Source organism: Kogia breviceps, chromosome 3 (assembly GCF_026419965.1).
Source record: "Kogia breviceps isolate mKogBre1 chromosome 3, mKogBre1 haplotype 1, whole genome shotgun sequence".
Lineage (NCBI taxonomy): Eukaryota > Metazoa > Chordata > Mammalia > Artiodactyla > Physeteridae > Kogia > Kogia breviceps.
The window spans coordinates 138523589-138537995 of NC_081312.1; the positions used below are offsets into that span (position 1 = coordinate 138523589).

General features: G+C 43.0%; 1 long non-coding RNA gene across 1 annotated transcript in view; it reads right to left on the reverse strand.

Moving 5' to 3' along the window:
* The window catches only part of LOC131753356 (uncharacterized), a 48468-nt gene that overhangs the window by 16442 nt on the left and 17619 nt on the right, over positions 1 to 14407 (reverse strand). The window lies entirely within an intron of this gene.

The window sequence follows — 14407 nt, forward strand, 5'->3', positions numbered from 1 at the left end:
GGAAGGATAAATTTGGAATTTGGGATTAACATATACACACTACTATATATAAATAGATAACCAACAAGGACCTGCTGTATAGCACAGGCAACTATACTCAATATTTTGTAATAACTTATAAGGGAAAAGAATCTGAAGAAAAAGACATATATGTATAACTGAATCACTTTGCTGTACATCTGAAACTAACACAACACTGTAAATTAACTATACTTCAATAAAAAGAAAATAAAAACAACAACAAAATCCCCCATAGATTTATTATCTTGCAGTTCTGGAGTTCAGAAGCCTGAAGTCAGTTTCACTGGTCTAAAATCAAGGTGAAGGTATGCGTGCATTCCTTCTGGAGGCTCTAGAGAAGAATGTTTCCTTGATTTTTCCAGCTTCTAGAGACGTCCCTCATTCTTTGTGCCTTTCATCTATTTTCAAAGCCAGCAGCATTGCATCTTCCCATCTCTCTCTGACCCTGTGCTCCTGCCTCCCCCTTGAGATTACATTTGGTTTATCTAGATAATCCAGCATAATCTCCCCATCTCAAAATCCATATTAATCACATCTGCGGGGCTTCTCTGGTGGCGCAGTGGTTGAGAGTCCGCCTGCCGGTGCAGGGGACACGGGTTCGTGCCCCGGTCCGGGAGGATCCCACATGCCGCGGAGCGGCTGGGCCCGTGAGCCATGGCCGCTGAGCCTGCGCGTCCGGAGCCTGTGCTCCACAACGGGAGAGGCCACAACAGTGAGAGGCCCGCGTACAGAAAAAAAAAAAAAAAAATCACATCTGCAAAGTCCCTTTTGCCATATAAGGTAACATATTGACAAGTTCCAGGGATTTAAACATGAACATCTGTGGGGGCCATTGTTCAACCTACCACAGTGGGCCAGTTTTTCTCTCCACTATAGCAGGAAAGGCTCCACGTAAGCCTAGTCTATGATCAGAGGCTGTTTGGGGAACCTGAGACAAAGCCTCGTGGTGTGGATGGTCTCCACAGTCAGAGTCATCAGTCACCCATGAGGCAGCTGGGCACCACTCCTCCATCCAAAAAAACAGGGAGTGGGAACTTCTGGTACTCATGCCTCCCTTCTCATAGATGCCATGCACTTTCATCAGGTAGACCACCCACGGATGGTCGGTTACTCATCTCTACTTATAGATTTCACTGGTTCCCAACTCCCCAACCGGGGCCATCTACAAATCATTTTTTACGGTTGCTTTGATGGCACCTGTCTCACCCTGGGTCCCCCTTAATTGTGCCCATTAACGTGGTCTGAAAGACCATGTTACAAACCAGTCTCCAGAGCCAGCGTTTAACCCAGGTATGCCCAGGGCCTCACTGCTTCCTGCCCTCTCTCCCTATCTCTCTGACTTGACCATACTCTCCAGACTCCAAAATCCTCTCTGCCCTTCCTCTGTGGTTTTGACAAGCTGTTAGGATTTCTTTTTTCCCTGGATTCTGTGCACAGATAATCTCATCCATTATGTGCTGATTTTTATGAGTAACCCTGTCTTGAAGTTTTGAGAATAATTTACTTTACCTTCAAATGTACTGACCTTTTTAAAAAACAACAACTCTGATTCATAGTTGTATGTATTTTCCACTCGGTGTCTACCTCTCTGAAATTCATCCAAAGAATGTTCCATGAGAACCTGTTTATGTGCCAGGCACTGGGTTAAGGGTCCCGGGATACGTTAGTGAGCAGTTGATCCCCTGCTCTCACGGAGCCTAGAGACCAGTAGGGAAGATGGATCTTAATCAAATAATCACACTCATGAATATGTAATTTAAACTGGAAGTAATTACTCTTAAGAAGCATGGTTAATGAAAACTTAAAGAGACCTGCCCAAGATAGGGGGGGTCTCATGGGAAACTTCCCTAGAAAATGCCATTTGAACTGTGATCACTGGGTGAGTGGAGCAGAAAGGTTGGGGGAAGCCGGGAGGTTAATGCAGCTGCAGGCAGAGAGGGATGGACCGGGAGAAGGGTCAAGATGAGGCAGAGGCAGGCAGGGGCCAAGGGAAGGGTTTTGAGTGTTAGCCTAATAAGAGCAAAAGGTTTTTAGCAAGGGGAGGGTGACACAATCAGGCTGGGGTGCTGAAACCATCGTTCTGGTTAGGGCACAGAGAATGGAGATTTTGTGGGGAGGGGAGGGCAGAACTGGTGCAGAGAAAGCAGCGAGGAGGCTCTCAGGGTAACAGAGGCGAGACCTGAAGGTGACTTGGCTAGCGTGGTGGCAGTGGAGGAGGGAAGGGGCTGCTTCCTTGGAGGTAAAAACCCATCAGGGCATGGTGAATGTTTAACAGGGGCGGCAAAAGAGTGGAAGATTTCAGTGATGAAACCGAGCTTAGAGGCTTACATAAACTCCTATTAACTGAGTTCATGTTTACATTCAATTGCAATCACTTTTAAAAAGACCGAAATGCTCGCTCTTGTGTATTTTACGACAGGCCTAACGAGAACAGCTGCATTCAGTGTGAGAGGGTTGCCCATCCTTATGAACCAAAGAAATGACCACAGTGGTGGCTTCTGGAAGAAGATGACCTACCCAAGTTCAGGTCCTTGGGAGGACAACATGGTTGACAATCTCACCATCAGAACCTAACAGGCTTCATAGCAGGGGGAGAGGCTGTCTCTAAAACCAAACCACCAGCCAGAGTGGGCTGACCTTAGACTGAGAGACTTACAGTAAATGAGAGAATTCTGGGAATTCAACCCCAAGAATGTTGGCCTCCTTCCCCACTTGTGACTGTCTTTTGAACTTTAGGGTTTGGCAGTCATTCAAACCAAATAACTCTGGGGTGCAAAAGCAACGGAGTCCAAAACAATCTCTGGCTCATTGTTTCAGCTTAGATGTCTTTATTGGGCAGGTCTCTGAATCCTTGCCCTTTTCTCTTCTCAGTTACAACAGATTCTCTGGTCTAATGAGAATCTGCATGAACATATTTTTCTCGATATGCTTTTCTGTAACAAGGCATTTGCTTGCTTCACTGGGACAGAATTTCTAAGATTTCGAACTTGAGTCTCTAAGTATCCTGGTGGCACCACTTGGATGTTCCTAATTAAAGTCACTTGTTAAAGTGAGTGGGCTCTTTTGGAAAATCCTGTCAGATTCTACTACTCAAGGGTCAGAGACCTGGCCTCCCAGCTTAGCAGAGGGGCAGTGGGGAGAGGAGTGTGTATCCTGGGACGAACCCCGAAGGCTCCCAAGCAGGAAGCATGGCCAGTGAACTCTGAACTGGGCCATTACATTCAATTACACATTATGAAAGGGGAAGGAATGAGGAAAACAAATTAATGCTTAATAACGATTGCGTCCAACACACACACCTAACTCCGAAATCTCATAGTTGAGATCTATGTGCACCTGAGCCCTGACTGTCATCAACCCCCTGCTTCATTATTAACAACTGTGATTCTCAACCTGCCCTTTGCATCATGGAGGTAGAGGTGTGGGAGATGAGGGTTTCAACAAACAAATGTCTCTGGTAATGATCTCAATCATTGCCACATGATAGGTGAGTCACCCAACTTACTCCATTTGTACCTCACCTGATCCTATAAGGCAAGCTGTGGCCACTTCAGTTCTGTTCTGTCAACTGTTCTACCTGTCCAGCACATTCTTTCCCCCAACGAGGCACTCACCTGTGTTTCCTGTTGGAACCCAGTCCCTATTCCCCGTCAATGACCTGCTTTGGTCAGTGCCTACACCTTCCACTGGGGATTGTGGGCAGCTACTTAGATCCTCATAGGCAATCTATAAAGTAGGAACTAATGTGTTCCCCATTTTACACTTGGAGAAATTAATGCCCAGAAAGGTTAAGTGCTCCGTATAAGACCACCCAGCTCTGGATTTTACTGCTTTTGATTCTATCATCCAAAGAGTCCATTATTCTAATTTCAGCTGTTAAAAGAGCAAAAATTATTACCCACTTACTTGGATGGTGAGGATTAAAGAGATACAGATGCAAATTTAGTGAGACTAGTATAAATAAGAGGAGTCATTGGGAGCCACTGAATAAATTGTGGATATATTACCCCCAAGTGTTTTGTATTAATTCTGGCTGCCATGACAACATACTGTAGACTGAGTGACTTAAACAATAGAAATTTATCTACTCACAGTTTTGGAAGTTGGAAGCCTGAGATCACAGTGCCAGCAAGGTCGGGTTCAGGTGAGACCCTCTTCTTGGCTAGATCACACGGTGGACCTCATGTTTCTCTTAAACCTATACCAATCCTATAGTGTCAGGGCGCCACCCTTATGACCTCAGGTGACCTTAATTATCTCCTAATGGGTTCTATCTCCAAATATAGTCACATTAGGGATTAGAGCTTCACTTTAGAAATTTGGGGGCACACAAGTCAGTCTATGACATGTTTCTAGAGAAATCACTAAATCTTGAAAAGAACACAAGTGTCATCTTTTTATTTGTACCTTCCTTCCCAATAAATCGTTTCTCTGCTCAGTCGCCTTTCCTGAGGTAGGGAGGAGGGAGGGGCACCTTTTACCCTCAGGCTCCAGGAAAGCTTATCCAAACAGACTTTAATTGTTCCTTTCAAAGGTTTTTCCTGCCCTTGGGTTGGTTATCACACAAATGCCTCAGGGATTCCCAGAGAAAGCTCCCCAAATTCTAAGAATCTGGCTTCTACCTTGGATTCAAGGCTCTGTTGAATCCTGGCCAATCTTTCCATCTTAAGGAAAGGGAAACACTTATGGGGTGGGGGTGGGGGGCGGGGGAAGCTTTTCTTATCCCCAGAGCCATTTTACACTCAAAGTAAAGAGGATGCTGGAAAACAACCCCAAGTGCAGGCCTGAAGGCTTATCCCAGTGACAGCAATGGCCTCCAGAAGCACACTCCACTGTGTGAGGTCAAAGGGTTAGCTTCTCTCAGGAGAGATCAGAACTTCCCAGTTTTGGCCTAAGAGGCTTTTCTTGTTAAGTTGTTAGAATCTGGGCTCACTGAGAAAAAAATCTTAAGAGGCCCTTAATCTAATACTTTCTAGAAGCTTAAAGTGCAGCTATGTCAGCAGGGCCCTCCTGTGAAAGGAAAGTTAGAACATTTTAGATCGTGAGGGACTTGAGTCACAGCTCAATCACAGTTAGGAATTTTCTAGAATGAGCTGGGCAGTTTCTCAGAGATCTGCACCATCAGGATGGGGTGAAGGGTGAGAACCTGTAGCAAGGAAGCCCCGTGGTCCGTCCACTTCAGGGCGTCCACTTTGGCTTCAGTTGGCAGACCAGAGGGTAAATCTTATCTCTGTTGCTCACCACTCTGTTACCAAGCTACCCTGTTAGACCCTCATTTTCCTCAGTACAACCCTGAGTGGGAGTGCTTCCTTAAATTTTTTTGAGGGGCCTGCTTAATTTTGGACCCTAGGTGCCTCACTCCCCTCACCCTCCTTCTGCTCTGGATACTAGTATCTGAATCACAGGGATCTGTGAAGACGAAATTACATAATGTGTGCAAAGTGCCTGGCACAGGTGTGCACTCACTAAATGTTACCTTTTCTTTCTTGTCCTCCTTCTTTTTTTTTTTTTTTTTTTTTTTTTTGCGGTATGCGGGCCTCTCACTGCTGTGGCCTCTCCCGTTGCGGAGCACAGGCTCCGGACGCACAGGCTCAGCGGCCATGGCTCACGGGCCCAGCCGCTCCGCGGCATGTGGGATCCTCCCGGACCAGGGCACAAACCTGCATCTCCTGCATCGGCAGGCGGACTCTCAACCACTGCGCCACCAGGGAAGCCCCCTCCTTCTTAAAATATCATTTTAGGAGGGACTATCCCCTTACCTATCACCTTACATCTGAATAATATAACCAACATTTATTTAGCACTTAGGTGCTGAGCACTGCATTAACAATAATGATCATCTATTGTGTTTTTTCTATATGTCAGGTGTTTTACGTGCATCATTCTCAATAATCCACTCAATAAGCTTATGAGGTAGAGGTTATTATCACCTCCAGTTTACAGATGAGGAATCTGAAGTGAGCGATTAAATAATTTGTTTAAGGTCTATCGCTAGTGAAGGACAGAACTTTGGCTCCAGGACCAGGCCCAAGAACAAAATTAGAGACTAAGACTGTTCTTGAAAGGGGAGAGAGAAGAATGAAAGAGTGAAATGCTTTCTTAATCTTCTTTGGCAAAAACGGTTGCACCTTTACCTCCCAAGCGAATCCCTGTATTATGCTGTGGGATAGGTAGACATACTCTTTATTTTACAGAGGAGCTCAAAGGGGTGAAATTTCTAGTGTAGGGGCACCTAAAATTTCTCAGCAGGTGGCTACGTGTCCATGTGTGTTTTCCACTGATGACAATGGTATTTTCAGGTCTGTGGGTTCATGAATATTGTACCAGTCTCAACCGCAGTCAAGGGCTGATTTTCGGCTCATACTTATCTTTCTTGGGTCAGGAATTCTTCGTGGTGGCATAGATTCAGGTATGTATTATTCTGGATTTGTGGCTCTGTATGTATTTAATATATTTTGTTTTCACAGCTGTGTAACAGTTATAAGCATAAGCAGTCTATACATAATTCCATGTTAGTATATATTTAAGTAGCATTCAAATAAAATTAATTTTAGTAAGTCTAGAGGGCTACAAGATATTTCCCTTTAAATGTACAAAACCACAAACCCCAAATAATTAAGAATGACATTATTTAAAGATGTTTTGTTAAACAAGTGATTTGCCACTAGTAATGTGATAATGATGCTGATGGTGAAACTTGAGGTTGATAAAGGATAATTTTGAAAGAAGTTAAAATTGTGACTCATGCAAATATAAAATGAATGTGTGTCAAAGATTTTACTGAATTCATCAATTAATGACAGAAACAGGACGATATGAAGACTGGTGTAGAAAGTGTTTGAGAAGTTATGTACTTCTCAGCAATTTAGTAAAAGAATATTAGGCTACAATTGCTGGGTTACATTCAAAACTGGTCAATGTCCTATAAGGCAACAGATTAAAACATTCGGAGTTACCTTTTCTACTGAGCAAAAATAATTTCTACTAGGCAAAAATCTATAAGCTAACAAATAATTTCTCTAAGTCTGGGAACTTTAATAAACAATAACTCCAATTAAGTACTTTACCCTAGTTCAGTGGTTCTAAATCTGGTCCATGAGACCCCTCAGTAATCCTGGAGAAGCTTTCAGGAGTTCTGTGTTCAAAAATATTTTCTTCTTCTTTCTCCTCCTCCTCCTTCATCATCATCATCATCATCATACTAAGACATTATCTTTTCCACTGTGTTAACACTTGTATTGATGGTGCAAAACAAATGGTGGGTAGAACTGCTGTCACCTTCACACAAATCAAAGCAGTGGCACCAAATAGAACTAGTAGTCCCTGTATTCTTCATCACCATGCACTCATGGGAAAAAAAAAAAAGCTTGTTTCACTTAAGAATGTCCTTGATGACGCTGTAAAAATTATTTCCATTAAATCTTGACCGTTGCGTATAAATCTTTTTAATATTCGGTGTGATAAAATGGAAAATATAGAGGCTTCCCTGGTGGCGCAGTGGTTGAGAGTCCGCCTGCCGCGCAGGTTCGTGCCCCGGTCCGGGAAGATCCCACATGCCGCGGAGCGGCTGGGCCCGTGAGCCATGGCCGCTGAGCCTGCGCGTCCGGAGCCTGTGCTCCGCAACGGGAGAGACCACAGCAGTGAGAGGCCCGTGAACCGCAAAAAAAAAAAAAAAAAAAAAAAAAAGGAAAATATACACGAGACATTCAGAATGCATCATGAACTCCTGAATTTTAATGTAACCAAATTTTGAAAAGTTCATCAATGTGGTTCTAGATTCTACCTTGCAATTGATGTTTAAGAAACTACCATTTGTCAAATTTTAGTGCAATATCCAAGAACACCCACGATTATCTGAAACGTCTATTAAAATACTCTTCCTTTTTTCCAACAACGTGTATGTGTGAGGTCACATTTTCTTCAAATGTGTCAATGTCCGGGAGGGGAAAATATCCACTCCTCCCACTCCTCTTGATTTTTGCGGCTGAACTAATAATAAAGTCGACACAAGACAGATTAAGAGGAACTTCCCTGGTGGTGCAGTGGTTAAGAATCCACCTGCCAATGCAGGGGACACAGGTTCGAGCCCTGGTCCGGGAAGATCCCACATACCGTGGAGCAGCTAAGCCCATGCGCCACAACTACTGAGCCTACACTCTAGAGACTGCAATACACAACTACTGAGCCCAAGTGCCACAACTATTGAAGCCCACGTGCCTAAAGCCCGTGCTCCGCAACAAGAGAAGCCACTGCAATGAGAAGCCCGCGCACTGCAGTGAAGAGTAGCCCCTGCTCTCCGCAGCTATAGAAGGACCGTGCGCAGCAACGAACACCCAACGCGACCATAAATAAATTTATCTTTTAAAAAAAGATTAAGAGGAGAAAATAAACAAATTTTAATTCATGCGCACAGAGGTCTCATAAAATGGGAACAAAGAGGTGGTCAAAGCAGGCAGCTTTTATACTTTTTAGACAAAGAGACAATATATTTGTGAGGAATTGACAGGACAAAGAAACTTAGTTTTTGGGTGCTCAATTAGTAAAGAATATCAACAGAATTTGGGCTTGGGATAGTAAATTAACGAAACAACAAGGTTTGTTTATACAGGCTTCTCAGCCCCAATTCCCTGTCTGGTAATAAGAGTGTCTTTCTACCTCCAGATGCAGGGAGTACACTTTTCACAGGAGAGATTTATTTCCTGCTTTCAGGGAAGCAGAAAAGAATGTCCCTCTTGCACTGGCCATTTCCTAATTCAAAATAATCAATATGCCATTGTGGCATAATTTGGGGCGGCCCGCCCTGATCCCAACATAAACCAAAACAGTATATCAAAATGAGTTGAATACATAAGCAGACACAAGAATTTAGCTTTTATTTAGCCAGACATCAAATGGATTTGCAAAAATGTAAAATAATGCTACTCTTCTCACTAAAGTTTTGTTTTGCAGATACATTTTCATTAAAAATGTTAGCTATGTTAATATATAATGGGTTTATTATTGTCATTTAAAAATGATTTAGTAAATAAATTTCTCAGTTTTAGTTTCTAATACATAACTATTGACAGATACAACCCACACAAACAAAAGCTCCTTGGGATTCTCGATAATTTTAAAGATGTAAATAGATCCTGAAACCAAAAAGATCATCTTTGGGCAGGCTGTCATCCCTGATGACCCTTTTTTTTTTTTTTTTTTTCCTGTACGCGGGCCTCTCACTGTTGTGGCCTCTCCCGTTGAGCAGCACAGGCTCCGGAAGCACAGGCTCCGGAAGCACAGGCTCAGCGGCCATGGCTCACGGGCCCAGCCGCTCCGTGGCATGTGGGATCTTCCCGGACTGGGGCACGAACCCATGTCCCCTGCATCGGCAGGCGGACTCTCAACCACTGAGCCACCAGGGAAGCCCGACCCTTTTTTGTTTATCTTTTCTTGACGGGGTTCTTCTGTATTTGGCTTGCCTATACCCCAGGGGCTGGGTGATAAATCTGCATACCCACCAGTTTTCTGGTTGAATGACTGGGTAAGTGATCATCATACAGTGTTTTGTGATGTCCTTTGGTCTCTACTTGTTTACATATTAAATCTATATCTATTCTTTTCTCCCCTAGTTCTGACAATTCAGATAGCATTACTTGGTCCCAATCCTATCTAAACACAGTGCCCATGTAGAAGCTGAAACTGTGTTATGGTACTCAGTGGCTATACAGATGACCCAGAATCTGCATACATTAATCTTATTTCAAATAGGCATCAAGTGAAAAGATAAAATGTGGAAGTCCTTACAGAGCACTCACAGATGCCTGAGGGTGAGTCTGCAGGTCCCAGGGGGAGAAGCCCAACAGCCGCCCAGAGTCACGGGAAATCCTGCTGTTCTTACCACCTCCTGTGTGGTTACTGAGTAGCTTCTTAAGAGCTGTTCCTAAATACTGTCTTAAGAGTTATTCTTCTTATTTCTATGTTTTGGGGGCTCAGTCTGAAATGTCTTATTCTCAGCTTCTTTCATCACTGAAAAACCAAAGATCTAAGTCCAGGTCCACCATTAGTTCTTCCTCCCAAAGTCTCCATCAGGCCCTTGGTAAGCCTTGTCTCCCTCTCACAGATGCCTCCTTGCTCTGGGTGCAGAGGTCCTGAGTCATCTGCCTTCAGCTGTCCCACACTCTGCCTTAACCACCTTGCCACTAGGTTCTCCAACAAGGCATTGTGTGCTTCTCCCAGGTTCTGGAAACACTCGTGTCTTACAAGACAAATCCAGGCAGCAGATAGTATCTTCATTTAGTACTCTGTCCAAAACCCAAGAAGGTGAGAGAGCGAGTTGGTACCCAACCTCCCTTTCAGAGGATGAGACCAGCCAGACCTGCCCCTGGAACCCACATCACAGCCAGGCCTGTAATGTGTAGTAGAGTGGATAGTCCTGAAATCGTTTACAGGTACTTACCGGAACTCAGCCATCGAGAGTTTCAGTTTTGCTGAACTTTTAAACCAGTAATACAAATTGCAAATATTCTAGAAGGACTATTAGACTGGCAACATGAAAGTTAATTGGAATCCAACTGCTAGCGTCTAGAACTAGTCAGAAGGAATGTTCAGGCAAACAGAATCTGGTGTGATGTTTTTAGCTGCTGAGAGGGAGCCAGGCCTCTTAGCTTTGCTGTTTGGGTCAGTTCCCAAGGGAACTTGAGTGGAAAAAGCCCCCTCTAGTTTTCTCAGTTTTAGTTGCTCATTTGCTAGATGTCTTGTGAAACTTGTGAACCAGAATCTTGGAAATGACTCTGGCAGTCTCAGATGGGAGAGACACTTTCAATTATGAAAGCTTTATCTCCTAAAAAAAAAAAAAAATCAGATATCCTTTTCAGTATTTCACATTCTGGTTCAGATACCCAATAAAATGCACAAAAATGACTTGAGACTTAATTTTGATAATTTCAAAATCAGTAGCAAAATATAAAGGGAAATGTTTTACTAAGTAAAAAATTTTTTAATTGTTAAAAATGTTAATGTTAAGCAGAGGTTGATTTTAGACATTTGGGGATGCTTAATTGTGCTCCATCCTGGTTTGTCCTTTACATAGCTAACTTTTTTTCTGGTAATAAGGTAGACTGGGGGCTTCCCTGGTGGCACAGTGGTTAAGAATCTGCCTGCCAATGTAGGGGACATGGGTTCGAGCCCTGGTCTGGGAAGATCTCACATGCCGCAGAGCAACTAAGCCCGTGCGCCACAACTACAGAGCCTCTGCTCTACAGCCCGTGAGCCACAACTACTGAAGTCCATGAGCCTACAGCCCATGCTCAGCAATGAGAAGCCCGCGCACCGCAACGAAGAGTAGCCCCCGCTCGCCACAACTAGAGAAAGCCCGTACGCAACAATGAAGACCCAACACGGCCAAAAATAAATAAATACATAAATTTTTTTAAATGTTTTTTTTGGAAGGTTCATGCCTAAATCATCAAATTTATTGCTCAAGGAGACTCCCAAATAGATATAGCCAAGCATTTCCTTAATAAAGCCAATGCGCTGAATTCATTTCTGGACCAAATTTTACTCTCTGTGGGAAATCAACTTCTTTCCTCAAACTCTGAAACACTGTTTGATAAACTGTCTATGCTTTCAGTTTTTTGTTTTTTTTAAACATCTTTATTGGAGTATAATTGCTTTACAATGGTGTGTTAGTTTCTGCTGTATAAGAAAGCTAATCAGCTATACGTATACATATGTTCCCAAATCTCTTCCCTCTTGTGTCTCTCTCTCTCCCATCCTCCCTATCCCACCCCTCTAGGTGGTCACAAAACACCTAGCTGATCTCCCTGTGCTATGCGGCTACTTCCCACTAGCTTTCTATTTTACGTTTGGTAGTGTATATATGTCCATGTCACTCTCACACTTTCTCACAGCTTACCCTTCCCCCTGCCCATATCCTCAAGTCCATGCTCTAGTAGGTCTGTGTCTTTATTGCCATCTTACCCCTAGGTTCTTCATGACCTTTTTTTTAATTTTTATTTTTTTCTTAGATTCCATATATATGTGTTAGCATACGGTATTTGTTTTTCTCTTTCTCACTTACTTCACTCTGTATGACAGACTCTAGGTCCATCCACCTCACTATAAATAACTCAATTGTGTTTTTTTATGGCTGAGTAATATTCCATTGTATATATGTGCCACATCTTCTTTATCCATTCACCTGTTGATGGACACTTAGGTTGCTTCCATGTCCTAGCTATTGTAAATAGAACTGCAATGAACATTGTGGTACATGACTTTTTTTGAATTATGGTTTTCTCAGGGTATATGCCCAGTAGTCGGATTGCTGGGTCATATGGTAGTTCTATTTGTAGTTTTTTAAGGAACCTCCATACTGTTCTCCATAGTGGCTGTATCAATTTACATATGGTCACCTTATCTTTGATAAAGGAGGCAAGAATATACAACAGAGAAAAGACAGCCTCTTCAATAAGTGGTGCTGGGAAAACTGGACAGCTACATGTAAAAGTATGAAATTAGAACACTCCCTAACACCATACACAAAAATAAACTCAAAATGGATTAAAGACCTAAATGTAAGGCCAGACACTGTAAAAATCTTAGAGGAAAACATAGGCAGAACACTCTATGACATAAATCACAGCAAGGTCCTTTTTGACTCACCTCCTAGAGAAATGGAAATAAAAACAAAAATAAACAAATGGGACCTAATGAAACGTAAAAGCTTTTGCACAACAAAGGAAACCATAAACAAGAAGAAAAAACAACCCTCAGAATGGGAGAAAATATTTGCAAATGAAGCAACTGACAAAGAATTAATCTCCAAAATTTACAAGCAGCCCATGCAGCTCAATAACAAAAAAATAAACAACCCAATCCGAAAATGGGCAGAAGACCTAAATAGACATTTCTCCAAAGAAGATACACAGATTGCCAACAAACACATGAAAGAATGCTCAACATCATTAATCATTAGAGAAATGCAAATCAAAACTACAATGAGATAGCATCTCACACTGGTCAGAATGGCCATCATCAAAAAATCTAGAAAAAAATTTTTTAAAAGAAGAAAAAAAAGAAGGTAGACTGTGGGACTTTCCTGGTGGTCCAGTGGTTAAGAATCTGCCCCTGCAATGCAGGGACGTGGGTTCAATGACTTGTTGGGGAAGTAAGATCCCATATGCCATGGGGCAACTAAGCCCACGTGCTCTAGATCCTGCGTGTCACAACTAGACAGCCCGTGTGCCACAACTACTGAGCCCACGCACCACAACTAGAGAGAAGCCTGCGGGCTGCAATGAAAGATCCTGTAAGCTGCAATGAAGATCCCACAGGCTGCAACTAAGACCCAATGCAGCCAAATAAATAAATAAATATTTAAAAATAAGGTAGATTGTAGAGGTGAAAAAAATCTTATTTCATCTTAAAAGCAATTGTATGAAGCAGATATTATGGTTGTCTTTGTTTTACAGATGAAGACAGATTCAAAGAAGCAAGGTCTTGCCTCCAGGTTGCATGGCTCAGAAGCAAGCATCTCTGCACTCTCTTATTGGAGCCCTTCTACTTCTGCTAATGGATTACCCTTCCTGTATTTGAAATTGAAAGGTTGCAATTCTCTTACCCAGGCCACAGAAGGGGTCTGGGGAAGACAGTGGTGAAGATCTTGATGTTGGGGAGAAGCCTTGGCTGGAAAATGTGTGAACAGCAGGTGGCAGCAGTGTCCTTGGAGCTTGTGGTTGTCCCCTACAGTCCTTGGAAAGCAAGGTCAACAAGCACCAATTAAGGTGCTGATCCTAATGCCTGACCTGTGATCTCAGACCTGCCTCCCACCCCTCATCTACCTCTTGCTGAGCCAGGTGGACTGTCTGACTTCTAGTAGGGTGCTTCCCTTTCTCTCCCTGAGGAACTCAAAGGGGAGATTGGGAAAGATGACCCAGAAGTCATTTACAATGGAAACGCTCCCACTGATATCATTAATATCATGTACAGTTGTGTGAACTTGGCATGTTACCCTCTCTGTTCCTTGATATGCTTTTCTGTAAAATGAGGTTAATAATGGCCACCTGCCTTGAAGGCTCATTGAGCTGACTGAAGGAACATAATATATACAGAGCCTTAGAACAGCACAGTGAATATAACACATGCTCCTCATTCATATTATTCTTTATAGAGGGCTGTATCATTGCAGTGGGCTTTCATACATCAACATCTCACTCCGTCCTTCCTCCATATTTTGAGATGCAGATATTACACATTTAACAGAGAAGGACTCTTAGGTTGAGCCAGAGGAAGTAATATTAGCACGAGATGAGGAAGCCAGATTCCTCGGGCGGGGTGGGGGGGACCACATGCAAGTTACTTAATGCTTTGGAGCCTCAGTTTCTTTTTCTGTTAAATGGTGATAATA